This window comes from Triticum aestivum, chromosome 5D, assembly GCF_018294505.1.
Source record: "Triticum aestivum cultivar Chinese Spring chromosome 5D, IWGSC CS RefSeq v2.1, whole genome shotgun sequence".
Classification (NCBI taxonomy): Eukaryota; Viridiplantae; Streptophyta; class Magnoliopsida; order Poales; family Poaceae; genus Triticum; species Triticum aestivum.
In genome coordinates this window covers 507,365,227-507,385,666 of record NC_057808.1, presented here as the reverse complement: position 1 = coordinate 507,385,666, position 20,440 = coordinate 507,365,227, and the positions used below count along the sequence as shown (strand labels likewise).

Below are 20,440 nucleotides of genomic sequence, written 5' to 3'. Positions count from 1 at the left end.
GTGTAGCCCCTGAGATTCGGGCCGACTGCTGAGCAGTCGGGCCGGATCTCCCGACGACTACTTTGTCTTCTTTTTTGCTGGGGCGCGTCAGCGCACCCGCCGGGTGTAGCCCCCGATATTCGGGACGACTGCTGAGCAGTCGGGCCGGATCTCCCGGCGATTACTTTATCTTCTTCCTTGCGGGGGCGCGTCAGCGCACCCGCTGGGTGTAGCCCCCGAGTTCGGGACGACTGCTGAGCAGTCGGGCCGGATCTCCCGGCGACTACTTTGTCTTCTTCTTCGCGGGGACGCGTCAGCGCACCCGCTGGGTGTAGCCCCTGAGATTCGGGTCGACTGCTGAGCAGTCGGGCCGGATCTCCCGGCGACTACTTTGTCTTCTTTTTCGCGGGGGCGCGTCAGCGCACCTGCCGGGTGTAGCCCCCGAGATTCAGGCCGACTGCTGAGCAGTCGGGCCGGATCTCCCGGCGACTACTTTGTCTTCTTCTTCACGGGGGCGCGTCAGCGCACCCGCTGGGTGTAGCCCCTGAGATTCGGGACGACTGCTGAGCAGTCGGGCCGGATCTCCCGGCGACTACTTTGTCTTCTTTTTCGCGGGGGCGCGTTAGCGCACCCGCCGGGTGTAGCCCCCGAGATTCGAGCCGACTGCTGAGCAGTCGGGCCGGATCTCCCGGCGACTACTTTGTCTTCTTCTTCGCGGGGGCGCGTCAGCGCACCCGCTGGGTGTAGCCCCCGAGATTCGGGATGACTGCTGAGCAGTCGGGCCGGATCTCCCGGCGACTACTTTGTCTTCTTTCTCACAGGGACGCGTCAGCGCACCCGCTGGATGTAGGGCGCTCCACCAGTGTAGTTGGCAGCCGGCCATGCCGTGCATGGGCGCACGTACATATTGCAGCCGGCCAGACATGCACGTACACAGTGCACCCATCGGTACACTTCCTTTCTCCTCTTTTCCTTCTTTGTAGCAGTCTACTCTGACTTTTCTTCAGCCGGCCACTGTTTTTTTTCCTGACTGCGTGTGAGGAGCCGGACGCCACCAGTCGGCCACTTTCTTTTCTCTTTCTTTCGCAGCCGCATCCGTTGACTCTTCTGTTTTCTTTTTGTTCGCAGCAGACGGCCACGGGAGCCGAGTAGCGGAAGCCGGCAGGCGGGCGGACCGGCCGGGTGGCGGGGCAGAGCCGGCCGGGCGAGGCAGAGCCGGCGCGAGGTGGTGCAGCGGAGCGGCGCGGGAGGCCACGGGCGCGGGGGAGCCGGCGACAGGCGGAGGAGCAGCCAGCCCGGGACGGCAAGCCGGAGCCGGCATGGCGGACGCAGCAACAGCTGGTGCGAGCACGTGGAGGCCGAGCATCCGGCTGGCGAGTTGGCGCGGTCGCGACGGAGTAACACATGGCTCGCGCCGCGCGCCGGACGCACGTGCAGGAGGAGCAAGCGGAGCAGGACGTTCCTGGATGCATGACGAGAAGGCGGAGCCGGGTGGAGGAGGCCCTCGGGGGAGCCGGAGCTACGGGCGGCACTGGAGGAGTCGGTCGCGCATGCATGCGCGGAGCAGAGGCGAGGGTTGGAGCCACAGCCGGCCCAGGCCCAGCGGGCGCACGGGCGAGGCGGAGGGGAGCAGCCGGCCAGCGGCTCCGGAGCCCGGCAGAGCAGCGCGGGAGGCGGAGGACCAGGGCCGGCGCTGGTACGGAGACGGGCGAAGCAGCAGGCAGGTGCGGCGGCGGCAGCTGCTGCTGGGACGCGGTCCGGCACAGGCACGAGCGCGACTGTGAGGAGCAGCACCAGCGCGGGGAGCGCGATGACGGCCGCGAGCGGTGGAGCGCTGCCTGCGGCAGCAGCACGGGGCTGGGCGTCGGGCCGAGCCAGACCATTGTCTGGCCACTGTCTGACTGATGCATGGCTACTACCTGACCACTACACGGGCAATATCCGACTTGCATCTGGCTAGCGAATGGATAGTGTATGGCTATGGTCTGACCACTATATGACTTGCATCTAGCTAGCTCGCAAAGATGGTATGTGGAGGAGTGAACATGCGTTTCAGCCGAAGCAAGGCGCAACGCGGAGGGGAGCATACGCGAGCGGTGCGTGGATGGATGCGGCCGACCAAAGCGAGGCACCATAGGCGGCGCACGCGCGGACGGACGTCTGGCGTCGCAACGGTGGTGATGACGAAGGCGGCGAGGCCAACGACGAGGACGCGCCGTCCCGCGCGGCCGCTCCGGGGGCGGGTCGAAGTCAAGCCCCCGAGCGCTACCGGAGAGACAGCGCGACGCCGCGATGGTGATGGCGAAGATGGTCCCGCCCGGACTGCGAAACCAGCAGCAGCGTTGTAGCATAGTAGTAGTACCACACCACGGTGGACGCCAACTGTCGTGGTATTCTCACGGGGGCTTGCGAGTCGACAGATGCCACAAGGGCTTAGTGTGAGGGTAAGACTGCTGCTGATAGGCCCGGGAGCGGGTATGCGAGAAGCACGCGCTAGTTTACCCAGGTTCGGGGCTCTCCGAAGAGATAATACCCCTACTCCTGCATGTCTGAATATCTGTGGTATATCTGGTATAGAGTGCTCCTGGAGCTGTATCTGAGATCAGTGCCAAGTGCATCTGATCTGGTATATGCATGTGTATGGCCGGCTCTAGTGGCCATGTATGGCCATGGCTTGTGGCCGTGAGTGGACTTGTGGCCAAGTGAATGTGGCTTGAGTCCATCCCCTGATGGATGGATAGAGCTAGCTATATATAGTGTGAAGTAGCTTAGGATGTAAGCTAGGTAATGGCATGGGCAAGGCATGGTGGGGTGTCACACTTGTTCCCTGGGTCACTTCACAAATAGTGCCCAGGGGCAAGTGACACTATACATGATGGCGTCGTGGTACAGCTGTCTCGTCCGCGGTATGGCCGTCTCGTCGGGGTCTTGTCGGTGTCGGGTCGGGCTGCAGTCGGCAGCCGGCTGGTCGGCCGGGCAGAGCAGTCGGACGGGGAGCCGGCAGGAGCAGCCGGGCAGTCGGATTGAGGGGCTTTGCTAGCCCCGATGTATTGAATTATTGTCTCGCCGTCTTCGGGGTATCCGTGGCCAATTACTCCGACAATTATGCTGAAATTTGGTGTAGGGGGTTTCTATAGTCAGGGTAATGTATTGGTAAATTTTTAGCAATTATAAAGCAATATAAAATGTAGTTGCTTCACAAACTGAAAATATTACCAGAAACAAAGATTCGATGGTGAGCTCACATGTATTGTTAGATAGAGCTATTACTTTGGCATATAGAATATGTGGAAAAAATTCAACTCATTACGATATTCCTATCTTGTACTTCCTTCACAAAGCTTCTAGGTGAATAGAAACTTTGGAAATTTGCCGAGGAAGATTTACTAGGAAAATAGAGCTGAATATTGTCATGTGAAAATGATTTGGGTATGGAAGATTGACCAAAAAGTTTGAGGGCAATAGGAAGTGGTATAGATAGCACTTGCTTTGCAATGTGCCAATCTGCACAGAAAATAAAAATTGAAGCTGGGCTCACATAGATGATTTGATTGAGGTGTAATTTGGAGGAGGGTGATAATTTGGGCATATGAAGGCACTGTATAAATTTCATGCCATTTGGATGTGCATAGCTAGTACTTCCTTCACAAAGCTTCTAGCTAAACAAAAACTTTGGAAATTTACCGAGGAACATTTACTAGGAAAATGGAGCTGAACTTTTTCATGAGGCAATGATTTGGATAGGAAAGAATGCCCAAAAATGTTGAGGGCAATCAAGAATATAAAAATAGCACTTCCTTCACAAAGTGCTGTTCTGAACAGAATAGGAAAATGAATATTGTTGAATTATATTTTAACTAGACGAGGAAGGTTTTGACATATTTGACAAAGATATGATCCAAAGAATTTATGAGAATTTTTTCGAAATTTTGGGACTCACAAAAATATAGGTTGCTTCATACCCTAGGGCAAAAATTGACACATAGGCAAAACTGATGAGGTGGCGCCTAGTCATAGCAATCCACCACAACTTACAAGGTTATGACCATCTATATTGGTCGTGATCAGCTAGAAATAAGGCAGTGAATCAGTGATGTCTGCTTTATGATCATTTCGTGTAAGGAAATTACGACCTTTATGGCCAAAATGGACGATATAGTTGAGGGTTTGGAGCCCCCCGAGCAGCTTTTGACCAATTGGTCTCAAATGGTCGTAGATCTATGACCAATTCTTCCAGGGTCACTGACAGAAGGTCACTAGTTGACATATTTCTTGTAGTGATAGGGGGTAGGAAACTTCCATCGGTAGGCCTTAGATTTTGGGGCGCGCTACATGTCTGTCGGCGGATCTTTTTGAAAGATCGGTCGGGTCGCAAGCCGTCCGATCTGGCGCATCGAGTGGTCGACGGGCACCTTCATTACTGCAACACAACTCTTGTTGCAGTTTTTTATCCGAGTTGTCGTGTCTTTTTTCAACATAGAACTTGTTGCAGAAATGTTTGCAACAGAGGGCATGTTGCAGAATATTTTTGCAACAAAGGACATGTTACAGAAAGTATTTAAGATTTTTTTGCAACACAGACCTTGTTGCAGATTTTTTTTTGCAACAGATGCCTTGTTGCAGAAACTCACCGCATTGCAGTGCTCAGCATAATGGACAAAAAGCGGGAAGAAGCGACCATGACAGTTGAAAGCAAGGGACGGCGGCGGACATGCCTCGAGCAGGAGCTCGGTCTGGTTCAGGAAGGAAGGATGGGTGTTGCGTATCGTAGTGTCACTGTAATGGCACCACTGTTATTCACCTTCTCCTACCTCTGGTCAGAGGAGGCAGGGATGACGCTGAGCCGCACGGCTCCTCCCGTTTGGCTCATAAGGAGGCCGAACAGTGGCCGGGGCAGGAGCGCATCATCGCGGCGTGCCCGCAGGAAGTTGCAGAGCTGCTCAATGGAACCTGCCACGATGCCGTGGTCTACCCGGTGTGGAGTAAAGGGAGGATGAAGGCGAGATGGGAAGAAGTAGAAGACGACAGGATGAAACGTACGGTTGTGGCTTGCTGCTAGGATAAGGAAGTGAAGAACGGTGCGTGTGGACCCTGCGGGACACGTGCTAAGGATAGAAGGTGGCGGATGCAACGAGATGATCAACCGGCTAAGGCCTTGTTCGGTTACACCCCTCCACAAGAGGATTGGAGGGGATTTGGGGGGGGGTTGACTTGTAGGGGATCAAATCCTCCTCAATCCGTGCCAAACCCCCTTCAAATCCCTTTCAACCGAACACAGCCTAAGGGAAATCATTTCCCTTAGATTTTAGTAGGCGTAGCATTTTTGGCAAGTATTTTCTTCTTTGAAAGAAAAAACCCCAAACTTTATTCAATCAAAATAATAGATACATCGTCTAGTAGGGTTAGAGTTTCATTCGAAGGTTTCTCAAGCCAATCAAAACTCCAAGAAAATCTAGCTCACCTAGCCAGTTCATGTGCTGCCTTATTTACTTGTCTATTACAATGTTCAAACTTAGAAATAGAAAATCACACGCAGAATGATAACGGTCGTAGAAAACGTTGCCGCCGTTCCCGTAGAACATCCTCCACTCTTCATGGTGTCGATGACGTCTAGGTTATCTGAGTTGATGACAAGACGATTACACCCTGCCCTTTGAGCAATAGACAACCTGAATCTGAGGGCAAGCTTCAGCTGTCGAACATTCGCGCACCAATCTATCTTCCCATTCCCCATGCAATAAATTTGCCTTTATCATCCTCTGAGGACCTCCCTGACTGTGCCCCTAAGTTGATCATATTGATCAAAAGATGCTTCAACATTGAGTTCTACGACTCCAGCCCCCATTGTTTTTATCGCTCTTGTAGAGGAAGCAATGACAAAGTTTGTTGTAAGGGCCCGAATCCCCATAGAAATCTAAGATGTACTTTGGGTTACTTCCTCATGAACCAGTTTACGTTTTTCCACCACAGATACCAGGTAGTAATGGCGATCAACTCATGAGCATTTTGAATCTCCACAAAGGATAAATCCTGATGGGGCATGAGAAATAAAAACTCTAGGACCGCGTAACCCACACAATCAACTTCACATGCTCTCATCATAATTTCTTCCAAACCCCTTTTGCTTTATGACATAGAAATACCACATGTTTTGTGTCTTCTAGATCCAAAGAGCAAGCAGGACATAGGCGAGACTTTGATTTCTCTGTTTGCAAGCATAACACAACATGGAAGTGCGCCATGCATGCAATGTACGCCAAATGAAGATTTTCACCTTTGTTGGTCACGCGAGCTTCCATATCTTCTGCCAAATTGGATTGGTCATAGTTCTTCCCACTCCATTAGTATATCGAAGCTTCCCCCCATGTTGAAGATTCCACTCCGCAAAATATGCTGACTGAACTGTAAACATAACAATTTTTCTATAACTCCATGCAACAAAATCCGGCATATCAAGTTGGGGAAGAGGGATGGCAAGGACGCGTTGTGAATCAATGTGACATAATGTTTGTCTAACCAAATCATCATCCCAGGTATTAGATACAGTGTCAATAAAATCAGCAACTCGAGATATCAGATGGTTCCCTTTCGAGTGATGACTTTTCTTTCAGCACAACTTGGGATCCAAGCATCATCCAAAATATTAATATTCCAACAATTCCCAACACTCCAAATATAGCCATGTTTCAGCCAATCCACGCCCGCCATGATGCTCTGCCAGATGAACGAGGATCCCTTTTCAACTTTGCGTTCAGTAAAACACCATCAAGATAGTATTGCATCTTCGTGTTGTTTTCAAAAGTTTCTTACATGCCCAAATTTTTTCTTTTCTTCTGAGAGCTACTGATATATCTAAACTCGACGAAATTTGGAAAGGACATCACACACATAAGCATCTCACATCACAGAAAACATTAGTTTTTTTATTTTCTTTTAGCGATTTTACTGTTTGCCCATGGCCGGCCATGGGGTGGAGATGCACACGAGAGCAAGAGAGAAAACGCTGCTTCCCCTTGCCTGCCCGCTTGTCATAAAGACCTCGTACGAAATATTACAGAGGCAAGTAAACTAATCCTGGTCTAGTACTTGCTACCGTGACGACAAAACATGGGTGAATCCCAATTTAAACTTTGAGATTGTACAACTCGTCGAAAATGAACCCCCACATCTCATTCCGTGAAGTTTGTACCTTGTCCTCACTAATCCCAGTCTAATAAATATTTCAGGCGTTTTATGACTGGATTTGATGGCGTGACATTGGGAGGTCAGGATTGCTGACTTTGCCTAAGTTAGGATTGCCACATCAGCGTTCACTTGTCATATACTCCCTCCGTCCCAAAATAAGTGACTCAACTTTGTACTAACTTTAATACAAAGTTAGTACAAGTTTAAGTCATTTATTTTGAAACAGAGGGAGTATATCCTCTCTCTCCAGAGATCTTCTTCCCAAATCCCGTCTTCTTATGAGACTCGTTGATGGGGCTTCCTTGCACCGACACGGCCTCCAACGGGGGCGGCATGCCGGGGTTATTGGGGAGGAAGAGTGCATACGTGCGCCGCTACCCCACTTCACCACCTACTCCTTACCTCGCAGCGCTGCGCTTGGCTCGTGGGGCTGTTAATCCTTGATCATGGCATATTCTCGGTGTTAGCTTTAAGTTATCAAACAATTTACATTATCTGCAATTACGGCTCGCTAGTTGATCCTCCGTCGCCCCCCGCGCGGGCGACTGAGGGGCTCCAACTCTAGCTGCCGGGTCACCGCTCCTTCCCCTCCCTCTCCTCCGCCGCCGCCGGTGGTCGGCGCCGGGCATAGCCTGTGCCTGCGACGGCGGCGGCAGAGGCACTCCTCCCTCTCGCGGGTCATTGGATGACGCGGGGTGCCCTGGCTCGAGGGTGTGACCCCGATCTGGACTGCGGCGGTGCCCATCTGGTTCATGGCGGCCTAGATCTGGAGTCCGGCTCTGTGGCGGCCGGGCGGCGTCCTAACGGTTGTTGTGGTGATAGTGTTGGTGCTGCTCCTCCCGATCAAGGGCGGAGGGCCTTGCATCCGGGGCGGCGGCTCCTAGGATGGCCTCCCTGTCCGATGGTGCGGCGGGGCGGGCGGGCTGCCGGGGATCGGGTCGGGTGGCCGACGATCCACCGACGGGTTGGTGCCGCGGCTTCTTGCCCCGACGGTCAACAACGTCGAGTTGCTTCTCCCTCAAATCCTTACTTCGTGCACTCCGTCGTAACGGGCATGGGTGCAATGCTTGCCAGTCACCGGTTGGGGCGGAGTGAGCGGTGGGGATTCAGATTGGGATAATTCCCTAGTCGGCTCCTGCCGGCCGCGACGCTCGAGGGTGCCGTTTATCTTCCTGGAGACGTCGTTCGGGTCCGCCCCACCTTTCCCACCCCACGGTCTCTCGGGTGAAAACCCTAGGGCGGCGACAGCGCTCATGGCTTCGTGTCCTTCTTGAAGGCGCCGTCGTGAGAGCTAAGTTGTGCTGGGCACAGCTTGTGTTCATGGGCAATAGCAGTTGGCGTGCCCCTCTTCCTCCAACAGGAATCTGTTTCGAGGGAAACCTTAGACCTGGTCTCCCAGGTCGTATGATGACGAAAACTATGGTGCCGTTTTCCCTCTTAAGGGCATCGTTTTGGAGCAGGTGCTGTTTGGAAGGGCCCAGAGGCGGAGTGGGGTTTCATCTTCCACATCGATGACAACGGATCTCATCGGCATAGCACAGTGGAGGCTCGACGTCCGATGCGGGTTGACGGACTCGTGCAGGAGGGCGGCGCTGTCTGGCGTCGTGGTGGTCTCGATGGCAGAGAGGCCTGGCAAGGTCGGTGCATCAGTTTTGCTCTGAGGATGGATCGGTGGAAGATGGAGGTGACGGCCCTTGCAGCATGCGGTGCTCACTGGGAGTGTACCGGACCGGTGTGTGACCCAGTCCAGGTAGTTGCTTGGATGGGGCATCCAGCTTCAGATATTAGGATTTCGTGTGATATCTGTTTGGTATCAAGGGGATAGGAGTAGCAATAGGCGTTGCCAAGATGGTGGCTTCAGGCTTATTGATGTATCATCTTATATTGTCTTTGTGAATAATTAATAAAATGGTTGCATGCATCATCCAGATGTAAAAGTCAGCGGTACTTCCTCCTTTTCAATAAAAACATTATCTGCAATTCAGTGGCATATAGTCGTGTGGCTGTTATGTTTGGGCATCTATGGAAAATGTTTTATCTCTTTTTTTACGTGAAAAGTATTAATTTCATATCAATCAAGGTTTGTGCTCCGAGCCTTTTTTAGTATGGTCTTTTTTAACACAATATACACACGTACACTCACCCTATGCCACATACACGCACACCCTTTACACTGAAAAGCTCGGTCTTGACAACACTAGCATGCAGTGACTGATTCTCCATCTAGGGCGCCCCTACCTTCACTTCTCCGAAATATACACTCTTCGTCGGGACTCCAGTTAAATTGTGTACAAATGTTTCTATACTGCATCCACACCGAATATCCACAGTGCACGAGCGCGCCTGCTCACGGAATCGCCAAGCACACGTTCTCCTCGACTTATGCCATGAAGCAGTTAATTCATCCGTATAGCACATGGCTGGTCCCACGTGCATGCTGGACGGCCGTTAAGGGAACGGAAGTACTGTGCAGCCGAAATTCACTGGACGATCGATGGACGATGCTCCATCCAGCGGATGTGCTTCATCTTATCACATGCATGTATGGATGGATCAATATGATCGTCTGTAAATCGGCTAAGCACCGTCGTGTGTGTAGCAGCACTCTTAAGGGAACGACGACGTCAGGGTCAAAACGGCACGCGACTTCGAACATAAAACGGCACGTAACATTGATGTATGTATGTACGCCAGCACCCTAGGTGGGGTCACTACGTGATTACATTATACTCGTATTTCTTTTTGCGGGGTGTGATTAGATTATATACTCATACTACAAAAAGATTCCACTACATGATTAGAATATACTAGTATACTATAAAAAAGCTGCAGATTTGATACTTGCAGTTTTCCTTCTATCAACCAAGAACAGTTTTTGTATATTACTCAAAAAAGCTGCAGATTTGATATTTGCAATTTTTCCTTGCATCAAGCAATAACTTTTTTTTACAGTTAAAGCAAGAACAATTTAAACATTCGAAAGAAGGAACCCCTGTATTTTTAGGCCAAAGCTAATATGATTCCAAAAGCTTTAGCCATGCGAAAATTCATAGAAGCGTTCATCCTCACCTAATCACTTTATCAGCCCTCTATTAATGGTTTTTCTATTGGACCTAAGCCCGGACATAAAAATTGAAGACCGAAGATCGAATCCAGAAAGACTGAGTCCAAACCCATAAAGGTTCAACTATAAAAGACCCAACTAAAATCGGCCATCAAAACGGAAAGACCAATTTAAATTTGGCCGGATCGGGCTTCTTATCTGGATGACCACATAAACCAGATAGATTGAATTACCAAAATTCTCTGAAAGTATATGGGACAATTAGCACAATCCGTGGTTATCTCTTGATGTTTATGACACAATTCGGTTGAATACACCTACTACACACACGTTGTTTCAACTCTGAAATTTTGGTTGCATATACCTGTTACACATGCCCATTATCTCAATTTTGTTTGCATACATATGTACTATAATGTACATGAATTTTAGTTGTAGTATGACATTTGGTCTATTTGGTCGGGACCGAAGACCATCCTATAGAAACCGAAGACCGAATAGAGAACAACCGATAAGACCAAATAATTTCAGTGTTAATTATGAAATATCGAATTCTTGAAAAAACAAAAAACTGGAATCAGTGGGCACTTGTTCGCGTCGGGATATGGGCCACCGTCTGGATTGTATACTTATTTCGACCGTGTAGGTTACTGTTGGCCTCACGTGCTAGCAAACGACGTTTCTTGAAACACGACATTGCAGGTCCTGTACCCACCTGTGCCAACGGGCCGCTTTCCAGCCAAAATGGGATGCACAAGCCGGTGTTTGCATGCGGCGGTAAGGGACCCCACATTAACCAGTCATTTGTTTTAGGCAGCCATCCCCACGCTTGCATATCCCTGCCACACGATTTCTCCAACAAAGCTCGGGTGTAGACATTGCTAGCGTGCAATTCCAATCCTGTGTTCTTTTTGGCACCGGGGCCTGAGTACATTTGAATCCACCAAAGTATGGTACAACCTGTGACGGTAGGTTTGAACATGCACTTCAAAACAATACATGTTTGAGAAACTTACTACTTTTGTTCACCTCTTTCTGTGGTTCTCTCTCGCCTCCCGGTCGAACAACAATCGCATGTATTGTTGGATAAAGAAATGCATGGGGCGGCCTTTTTATCATATTGTTTGCACGAAAATACATAGGAGCAGACGAGCTTGCCTGCTCATGGAACCGGTGAACATTTGTCAAACGCACGTTGAATATTTTTCAAATATACTATGAGTATTTATTAAACATATGTTGAACATTTTTCAAAGACACATAAGATATTTTTCTAAATATATGGTGAATAATTTTTAAATGTGCTGATGTGTTCTAAGATACACACTGACAATTTTTAAATAAACGGTGAACATCTCCTAAATACATTGAACATTTTGTAAGATATACATTGATTTTTTTAGATAGACCAAGATTATTAGTTTTGAACACATGATGAATATTTTTTTCTTTTTTCTGTTTTTTCTTGGAAAAATACATGCATTTGATGATACATACACAAGGACAATATAATACACGATTCTTTGTAGAAACGCAGAGTGATTTTTTAGTAATGATGTATTAAAAGATATGCCATGCACATTTTCTAATAGAAGGTGAATATTTTTTAATTACATTTGAATATTTTTTATACACGATGAACACTTTCAAATATACGCTAAATGGTTTTGAATTACATTGTGAACAATTTTGGAAAAACCATGATTCCTAATGTTGATGTAACTATAAAACATGTTAACGCACGATGAATATTTAGAGACTACACGATGAACATGTATGAATTACACTATGAATAATTTTTACTGCATGACAAACAAGTTTACAATATATATCATGAATTCTTTTAAAGATATGAGTTGATTTTTTTAACACGATGGATATTTTTAACACACGCATAAAAATATTTTTGACGTACACATGAAAGTTTTGTATATCCACGAACATTTCTTTGATGTGTGTGAATGTTTTATTTTTTTTAGCATGTGTATTTACCCAAAAGAAAAAAGAAATTAAAATGTAAATAAAACCGGAAAAGAAAAGAAAAATAATAATACTAGAGTGTTCGCTCCACTAGTTTTTCTTTACAAAGTGCGCTCCTAACCTTTTCTGTTTCGAGAAAGTGTGCCGCAAACCTCACGGTCGCGAGCCGTTATGCACCGGCGTCGTCATATCGGATGGCGAAGTCACTACAGTGCTGGACGCTAGGTAGCTTTTCCTCCTATTTACCATCGCATTCAATACCTGTACCAACTAATCGTTGCCCCATTGGAACACGTAGCATGAGCAGGCGAGCCCGTGAGCTCTATCGCCGCACTCGCATCCACACCTGCTTGTGTGTTTTGTGTACCGACCATACAAGATTGTGTAGCACATATGTTACCGATACCTCCTAATCCTGTGTGGCTCACCGCAAATTTAATAGTGGCCGGCGATCGATGGTTGTTCGACATAGTATCAAGCTAACTAGGTCTAAGAATCCGGAGACCTCGATGGTTCAACCTATTCACGTGACCATCGTATCTACCACGTCCTTAGCTCCAAATGCATTTATTTCGTGGATGGTTGGTGGTCATCATTATTCATGGACACACATTGTTTGGTTAGACTTTTATAATTATACGTGGAATATGCATGTTGTAGGCTGGCTATAAAAATGGATCGTGAACAGTCTTTTATAATCCAAAAACATTTAAAAAAATGAAAAATAGCATGAATGTTACATGAAATTTGAAAATATATATTTTAATCCATCTATTTTGTATTTGTGGAGATTAAAAAAATGTGAATATTGTTTAAATTCGATAACACGTTCCTACAAACTAGAAGAGTCGCCCATGATATGAGCGGGCAACATCTTGTGAGATAATTAATAAAAATGTACTAGTGTACGTTCTATGCTATGTCTCTCGTTTAAATTAAGTGATTTTTGATACATCAAAATCTGAAAGAGTTTCCATTTTTTTGCCTTTTTCTTTTTTGATATTTTGGCAAGCTCTGATTTTGTGTGTGTTATATATATCATCTATAGGGTGCACGCAGATGAAGAGAAACATAAATGAGAGCAAGATTACACGATGAGTAAGACTAGGATAAGCAAAAAACTTCCAACGATTATTCTATTTTCATCACCTGACAACTAGTATAAATTAAGTGCCCTAAGCAATAAACACCATAATATTTATGCGTGTTTTCAAATTACTCATCCAAATGTGTGTTACTTCGAGAGATACATCCATCGATCAGAATATTTGTCTATTCATTAAGTGAGAACGTCCCACATATAAGGTGGGGTTGGCCATTCAACCACATCTGCCACAAAGTAAGAAGCACTAATTTCCACAAAATAATAGTTATTGTGTTGTTTCTACTTTGTTTTCTTATTATAATTATTGGCAAACTTTAAATAATATTTATTATGTTGTTTAATAGAATATGTATGATCATTTCACCTTTGTATTTCTAGATTTAGTGCTTACTTGGTTTGTGCGTATGTTTGCGATTCAAGGCTAGATTACTGAAATAGTTGGAGCACAAAACTTGGAAAAAAGGATATCAAACGAGCGATCAACCTGTAGGCCATAACAGAACCGAACCAAACTTTACGGGCAAAAGAACAAAACCCTGGGATTTTTTTATGCCAGCGGACGGAGACTTTCACGGTGACGTGTTTGACAGTCCAAATACATGGCTGGTTATCCCCATTGTCAGCTCCAGTGCGTCTGAACAGAATCATCTGCCTTTACTCATCATGTTCTTGATCCTGAGCAAACAGTCACTGCATCCCACGCCGCTCTCGCACTCGTGTGATTTACACCCCCCACACCTGCTGCCCCGGTGTCTCCGTCGTACTCCTCCGCCTATTTAAACAGCAAGCTGCTCCAGATCGCAAGTGCATCAGCATCAACGATCACAACCGCACAGCACAGAAGAGAGTGAGTACTGAGTAGAAGTGTATTCGCCAGCTAGACTAGTGCAGCGCGCGCCATGGCCTAGAAGTCCTGTAGCACCATATAGCCTCGCTCCTGCTCGGCCTCGCACTGCTGGCGCACGCCGTGGCGGAGGCCTCAGTAGTCACTAGCTTCCAGCCGCCGCCACCACGGAGAAGGGCGCCGGTGACAGGAGAAGTGGGCGCATCGGACGCGAAGAAGCTATTCGTGGGCATGGGAGGCATGGGGGACCTGCCGGGGCTCCCGGCCGTCCGGGGCGGCTATGCCGGGGGCTTCGGTATCAACGGAGCCGGCGTCCTCACCGGCGTCACGGGCCCGCTCGGCGGCGTCGGGGGCGGCGTGGGGACTGCTACACTAGACCCTCGCGTGGAGGGAGATGACGGTATCTCTTTCTGAGTGTTCGGTGGTGGTGGCACCCCGTTTGGCGGGCTCGGAGGCAGGTACGGCGCCGGAGCCGCCGGCGCCGTGGCACCTTGATTACTTCGTCGCGGCCAAGCTAGGTATGGCGTTCTGGGACATGCATATCTGTGCGTAACCGTCTGGCGTCCTGAGGCATGGTGCATCACGTTACCTTTGCCTAGGTACATTGGGGAACCTAGAGCCTTGGAACGATGTAGCGCAGGGTTCAGACGGAGGTGTCCCGTGATTGAGGGTGCTCGCACGATAAGTAGTGACACGTGCGCGAGTTGTCGGAGCGTGAGTGTAGCTAGTGAGGGTTGTGCTTGTGCTTGCGTTTGGTCGTCTCGTGTGAAAGTGACACGACTCGCGTGTATCTCGTGATGTTCTCGAGTTGGTGTGCTCGCGCGCTCTACGCTCTTTCAAACTCTGATATACTGTAGTATATGCTTGTGTCTTTTGTCTATGTAATAAAATTCACAATCTGGAAAGACAAGGTTATGCCTTACTAATTTCGAACTACACACAGGGTAATGTCGCCGATATGTGTGCGGTCACACAGCGAGTACTGGCAAAATAGTAAAAGTGAGTCTAAGTGATAAATTATAGTATAAGAATAATCGCATACGCAATAAACTAGACCAGAGTAAGAAAACGGATTATTCATGTTCATCCTCATTTCTAAAAGAACTAATTATTCAAAGTTTGAATCAAAGTCCTCATGATAAAAGTTGCCTTTCTGCGTGTGAACTTTATGAACTGAGGTCCAGTTCACTACCATTGATCTCAGCAGTATTCACGCTTTTGAAAAGGTCCAGTTCACTGCATATGCCGACTCATGGGAGGCTCTCACCTGTGTCGTGTCCCACTCCCACGATGACGAGCCTTGGCTTGCCGACCACGCCGACTTCTCCCGCCTCTACGGCTCTACCTCGGGGGCGATAGCTCCGGCGCCAACATCGCGCACCACATGGCGATGCGGGTGGGCGCGGAGGGGCTGGCCCAGGGCCCCAAGATCCGTGGCCTCCTCATGATTCACCCATACTTCCTGGGGAGCAACAAGGTGAACTCCGACGACCTGGACCCGACGGCGCGGGAGAGCCTAGCGAGCGCATGGCGCATCATGTGCCCGACGACCACGGGGGAGGACGACCCGCGAATCAACCCGTTGGTGGACAGCGCGCCGGGCCTCGAGGCCCTGGCATCTGGCTGCGTGCTCGTGTGCATTGCCGAGGGCGACGTGCTCCGCGACCGCGGCCGCGCTTACTGCGACCGGCTCACGGCGAGCGGCTAGAGCGGGCAGGCGGACATATGGCAGGCGCCGGGAAAGGGGCACACGTTCCACCTCCTTGAGCCGTGCTGCCAAGAGGCCGTCGCGCAGGACAAGGTCATCGCCGAGTTCCTCAACCGTTGACTACTCGCTGGCCGCCGAAGAGGAGTCATCTCTTCATCATATCTGCCCGGGTTGGGAAATAAGTGCACCGTTCCGTTCATGGATGCTGCTTTTCGGGTCCAGAATTCAGATTTGTGTGGTTGTTGTTTTGTTTATGGGTCTATGAATTTGTTTTTAGTTTCTGGCATGGGTACAGTGAGAATTTGTTTTACACCGTATGAGAATTGTTGGAGGATAGTACTGTCATATTATAATTTGTGCAGTACGCTTTTTTTGTGGCTCATACTAGTACACTTAATTTGATCGCCTACTTCACAGGGGCGTAGATATAAAAATCCACATTTGTGTTACAGTGAAAATTGGACATAAATATAAAAATCATCGACCAACAGTTCAAAGGGGCTTCATGCCAAAGATGTTGGCCATGTTGTGGATAGGAGTGGAATTCTAGGTTAGGAACTCACCTTGATTCGCTGGAATATCTCGATACATGATGTTTCGGGTCGATTATCAAATGCTATTGGTTTTATTTTATCTAAAATGCTACCCCCTTTGATCCAAAACAAGTGTCGTGATTTTAGTTCAAATTTTAGCAAAAAACACAAGACTTATTTTAAATCGGAGGGAGCAAATGTTTTTTACCTACACGTGGAGAAAGTTATCTTCCTGTTGTTTGCCAAAACCAACATTGAGCAGCTCAAGCTCTAAGCTCTGATCCAACTAGCTAGATGGTGTGGGGTCAAGGCGAGCATTGTCCACTAAAAATTTGTGCAACTTGAATAGCAATGTTTGTTTGCGACGATAGTGGCGTGTAGTGGGCCGCCCAGTACAGAAGCAGTTCGTGAGTCAGTTTACTCTGGTTTTTTGCCTCTTTAGTTTTTATTTTGAAGTAGGTTTTATGTTGTGTGGTTTACAGGCTTGCCTGGTTAGTGCTATTTTTTTGTGGTTTTCTTCCCCGATTTCATGGTTTCCTTTAGGCTTTATTATAATTTTTTATTTCACTATTTTGTCGTTTAATGTTTTACGTTTCATTCTTTTTCTTAACTTCTTCGTGTTTTATGTTTCTTTTTCATTTCATTTTGGTTTCCATTTCTTTTTGTTTACAAGAATATATACGGGAAGATTTTTTTAATGCATGAGCACTTCTCTCAATTTACATGAGAATTTTTCGTAAAATCATGATCACTTTTTAAAATTACATTAACATTTTGGATAATGCATGAGAACTTCTAAAAATTACATGAATGTTTGTAAAAGAAGTGTGACTAATTTAAATTTCTGTGGACACCTTAAAAATATGTGAATACTATAAAAATTACACAACTTTTAAAAAAAGTACATGGACACTTTATATTTACATAATTTTTTAAAATATGAATAATTGTTTTTCAAAATACATGGACTATTTTTTACAAAAATATGTGAATACTTTAAAAAACATGCATGAACAATATGAGATGCATACCGTATTTGACATGTTTACTATTTACTTGGGGATTAGTCTAATAAAAAAGGTGCTAATATTTCCAACAGAAACTAGGGTATGTTAGTACCTCAATCGTTAGCTGAGAGTGAAAGGTAGTATCATTTGCGTAGACATATAGTTGCAACATTATAGGAGTACAAATCAATTAGAAGTAGGGGAACAGAGTCTGGAATCTCAAACTGTTGATAGGTTGTAGGACGATTAATCCGTCAAACTCCCTCCGATCCAAAATAAGTGTCACGGTTTTGAACTAAGCTTAATTAGTTCAACATTTGTTCAAAGATATGACACTTACTATGGATCGGAGGGAGTATCGCCCAGCTAGAGAGCACCTTTTCATCAGCTTTCTTTCCACTACCTCGACAGCCTATCATTAGCACATCCATGTGCAGTATGAAGTCCCAATATTGAAATCCTTACAATGCAGTAGTGTGTGTTAAAGTATGACGTTGTATAGCTAACACCGCGTATTCCCGTTTGCATACGGATGTACATATACGCGTATAGGTTCTTTCTTGGTCTCCAAGACTTGTAATCTTGTTATAAATATATGAGCCGATCGCCCCTTGAGAGGCGTCTTCCCTCAAACCAATTCTCGTTTATATGGTATCAGCCCTCCTTTCCTAAAACCCTAGCTTCCGCCGCTCCAACCCCATCCGCCGCCGCCCCAAACCCTAGGCGCCGCCGCGGTTCCGCCTCCCCTCCCAGATCGCCACCATGTCCACCTCCGCATCCTCGTCGTCCATGCTCGGGGCGCAGACTTCCGAAGCCCTCACCAACTCCACCGCCGCCGCCGCATCGCCCGCCCTCACGTCGCCAGCCTCTCAGGCCGTCCACGTGGCTAGCGTCAAGACGCACGTCCCCGTCGTCCTCGACCTGCAGCAGTCCAACTACGCCAAGTGGCGCATGCTCATCACCGTCCTCCTCGGCAAGTACGAGCTCATGGACCACATCTCCGCCGTCACGCCGCCGGACGCTCGCACCGCCGAGTGGCAGCGCCAGGACTACGTTGTCCGCTCGTGGCTCTACGGCTCCATCAGCGACGACATCCTGGACACCATCATGGCCCAAGATCAGACCGCGTATGACGCCTACGCGCTGATCCGGAACGTCTTCCTCGACAATCAGCTCACCCGGGCCGTCTACCTCGAGGCACAGTTCCGGGCCCTCGTCCAGGGCGACCTCACCATCACCGCCTACTGCCATCGCCTGAAGGCCCTCTCCGACGCGCTGGCGGACGTGGGGCAGCCCGTGACCGACTAGACCTTGGTCCTCACCTGCCTTCGGGGTCTGAACCCGCTCTTCTCCGACATCACGACCCTCGTCACGATGCAAGTTCCGGCTCCCACCTTCCTGCAGACGCGCTCCATCCTCCTTCTGCGCGAGAACCAGCACGCCAACGCTGCTCCCGGTGGCTCCCTCTCGTCTCAAGTCGCTCTCTATGGCAACACCGCCGGGTCCTCCACCGGCGGCAACCCGGGCGGCCACGGCACCTCGGGCGGCAACGGCGGCCGCTGGTCGAAGAAGAAGAAGAACGCCGGCGGGGGTGTAGCCAACTCCAACACCACTCACCCCCCCCCCCCCCCCCGTGGCACCTGGCCCGTGGATTTGCTTCAATCCGTACACCGGCCAGACCCAGCAGATGCAGCCCGCCTGGCGCCCTCACGCCGCGCCGGTTCCTCCTGCCGGGGGCGCTGGTCTCCTCGAGCCGGCTCCGTGGTCTGCCTCTCCAGTGCCGCCGCCCCGTCAGTCTACTGTTGGGTAACGTAGCAATAATTAAAAAAATTCTACGCATCACCAAGATCAATCTATGGAGTCATCTAGCAACGAGAGGGGAGGAGTGCATCTACATACCCTTGTAGATCGCGAGCGGAAGCGTTCAAGAGAACGGGGTTGATGGAGTCGTACTCGTCGTGATCCAAATCACCGATGATCCTATCCCCGAACGGACGGCACCTCCGCGTTCAACACACGTACGGAGCAGCAACGTCTCCTCCTTCTTGATCCAGCAAGGGGGGAGGAGAGGTTGATGGAGATCCAGCAGCACGACGGCGTGGTGGTGGAAGTAGCGGGATCCCGGCAGGGCTTCACCAAGCGCAAGCGGGGAGGAAGAGGTGTCACGGGAGGGAGAGGGAGGCGCCAGGGCTTAGATATTGCTGCCCTCCCTTCCCCCCACTATATATAGGGCCAAGGGAGAGGGGGGGGGGCGCAGCCTTGGCCCTTCCTCCAAGGAAGGGTGCGGCCAGGGAGGAGTCCTTCCTCCCCAAGGCACCTCGGAGGTGCCTTCCCCCTTTAGGACTCTCCTTTTTTTCTTATCTCTTGGCGCATGGGCCTCTTGGGGCTGGTGCCCTTGGCCCATATAGGCCAAGGCGCACCCCCTACAGCCCATGTGGCCCCCCGGGGCGGGTGGACCCCCTTGGTGGACCCCCGGACCCCTTTCGGCACTCCCGGTACAATACCGATAAAGTGCGAAACTTTTTCGGCGACCAAAATAAGACTTCCCATATATAAATCTTTACCTCCGGACCATTCCGGAACTCCTCGTGACGTCCGGGATCTCATCCGGGACTCCGAACAACTTTCGGGTTACCGCATACTAATATCTCTATAACCCTAGAGTCACCGAACCTTAAGTGTGTAGACCCTACGGGTTCGGGAGACACGCAGACATGACCGAGACGACTCTCCGGTCAATAACCAATAGCGGGATCTGGATACCCATATTGGCTCCCACATGTTCCACGATGATCTCATCGGATGAACCACGATGTCGAGGATTCAATCAATCCCGTATACAATTCCCTTTGTCCATCGGTATGTTACTTGCCCGAGATTCGATCGTCGGTATCCCGATACCTTGTTCAATCTCGTTACCGGCAAGTCTCTTTACTCGTTCTGTAACACATCATCCCGTGATCAACTCCTTGGTCACATTGTGCACATTATGATGATGTCCTACCGAGTGGGCCCAGAGATACCTCTCCGTTTAC

The 20,440-nt window shown here is 49.0% G+C and overlaps 1 pseudogene; it reads left to right on the top strand.

Moving 5' to 3' along the window:
* The first annotated feature begins 14,397 nt into the window (after window positions 1–14,397).
* LOC123121045 (probable carboxylesterase 2) lies at window positions 14,398–15,985 on the top strand (annotated as a pseudogene).
* Window positions 15,986–20,440: the final 4,455 nt, after the last annotated feature.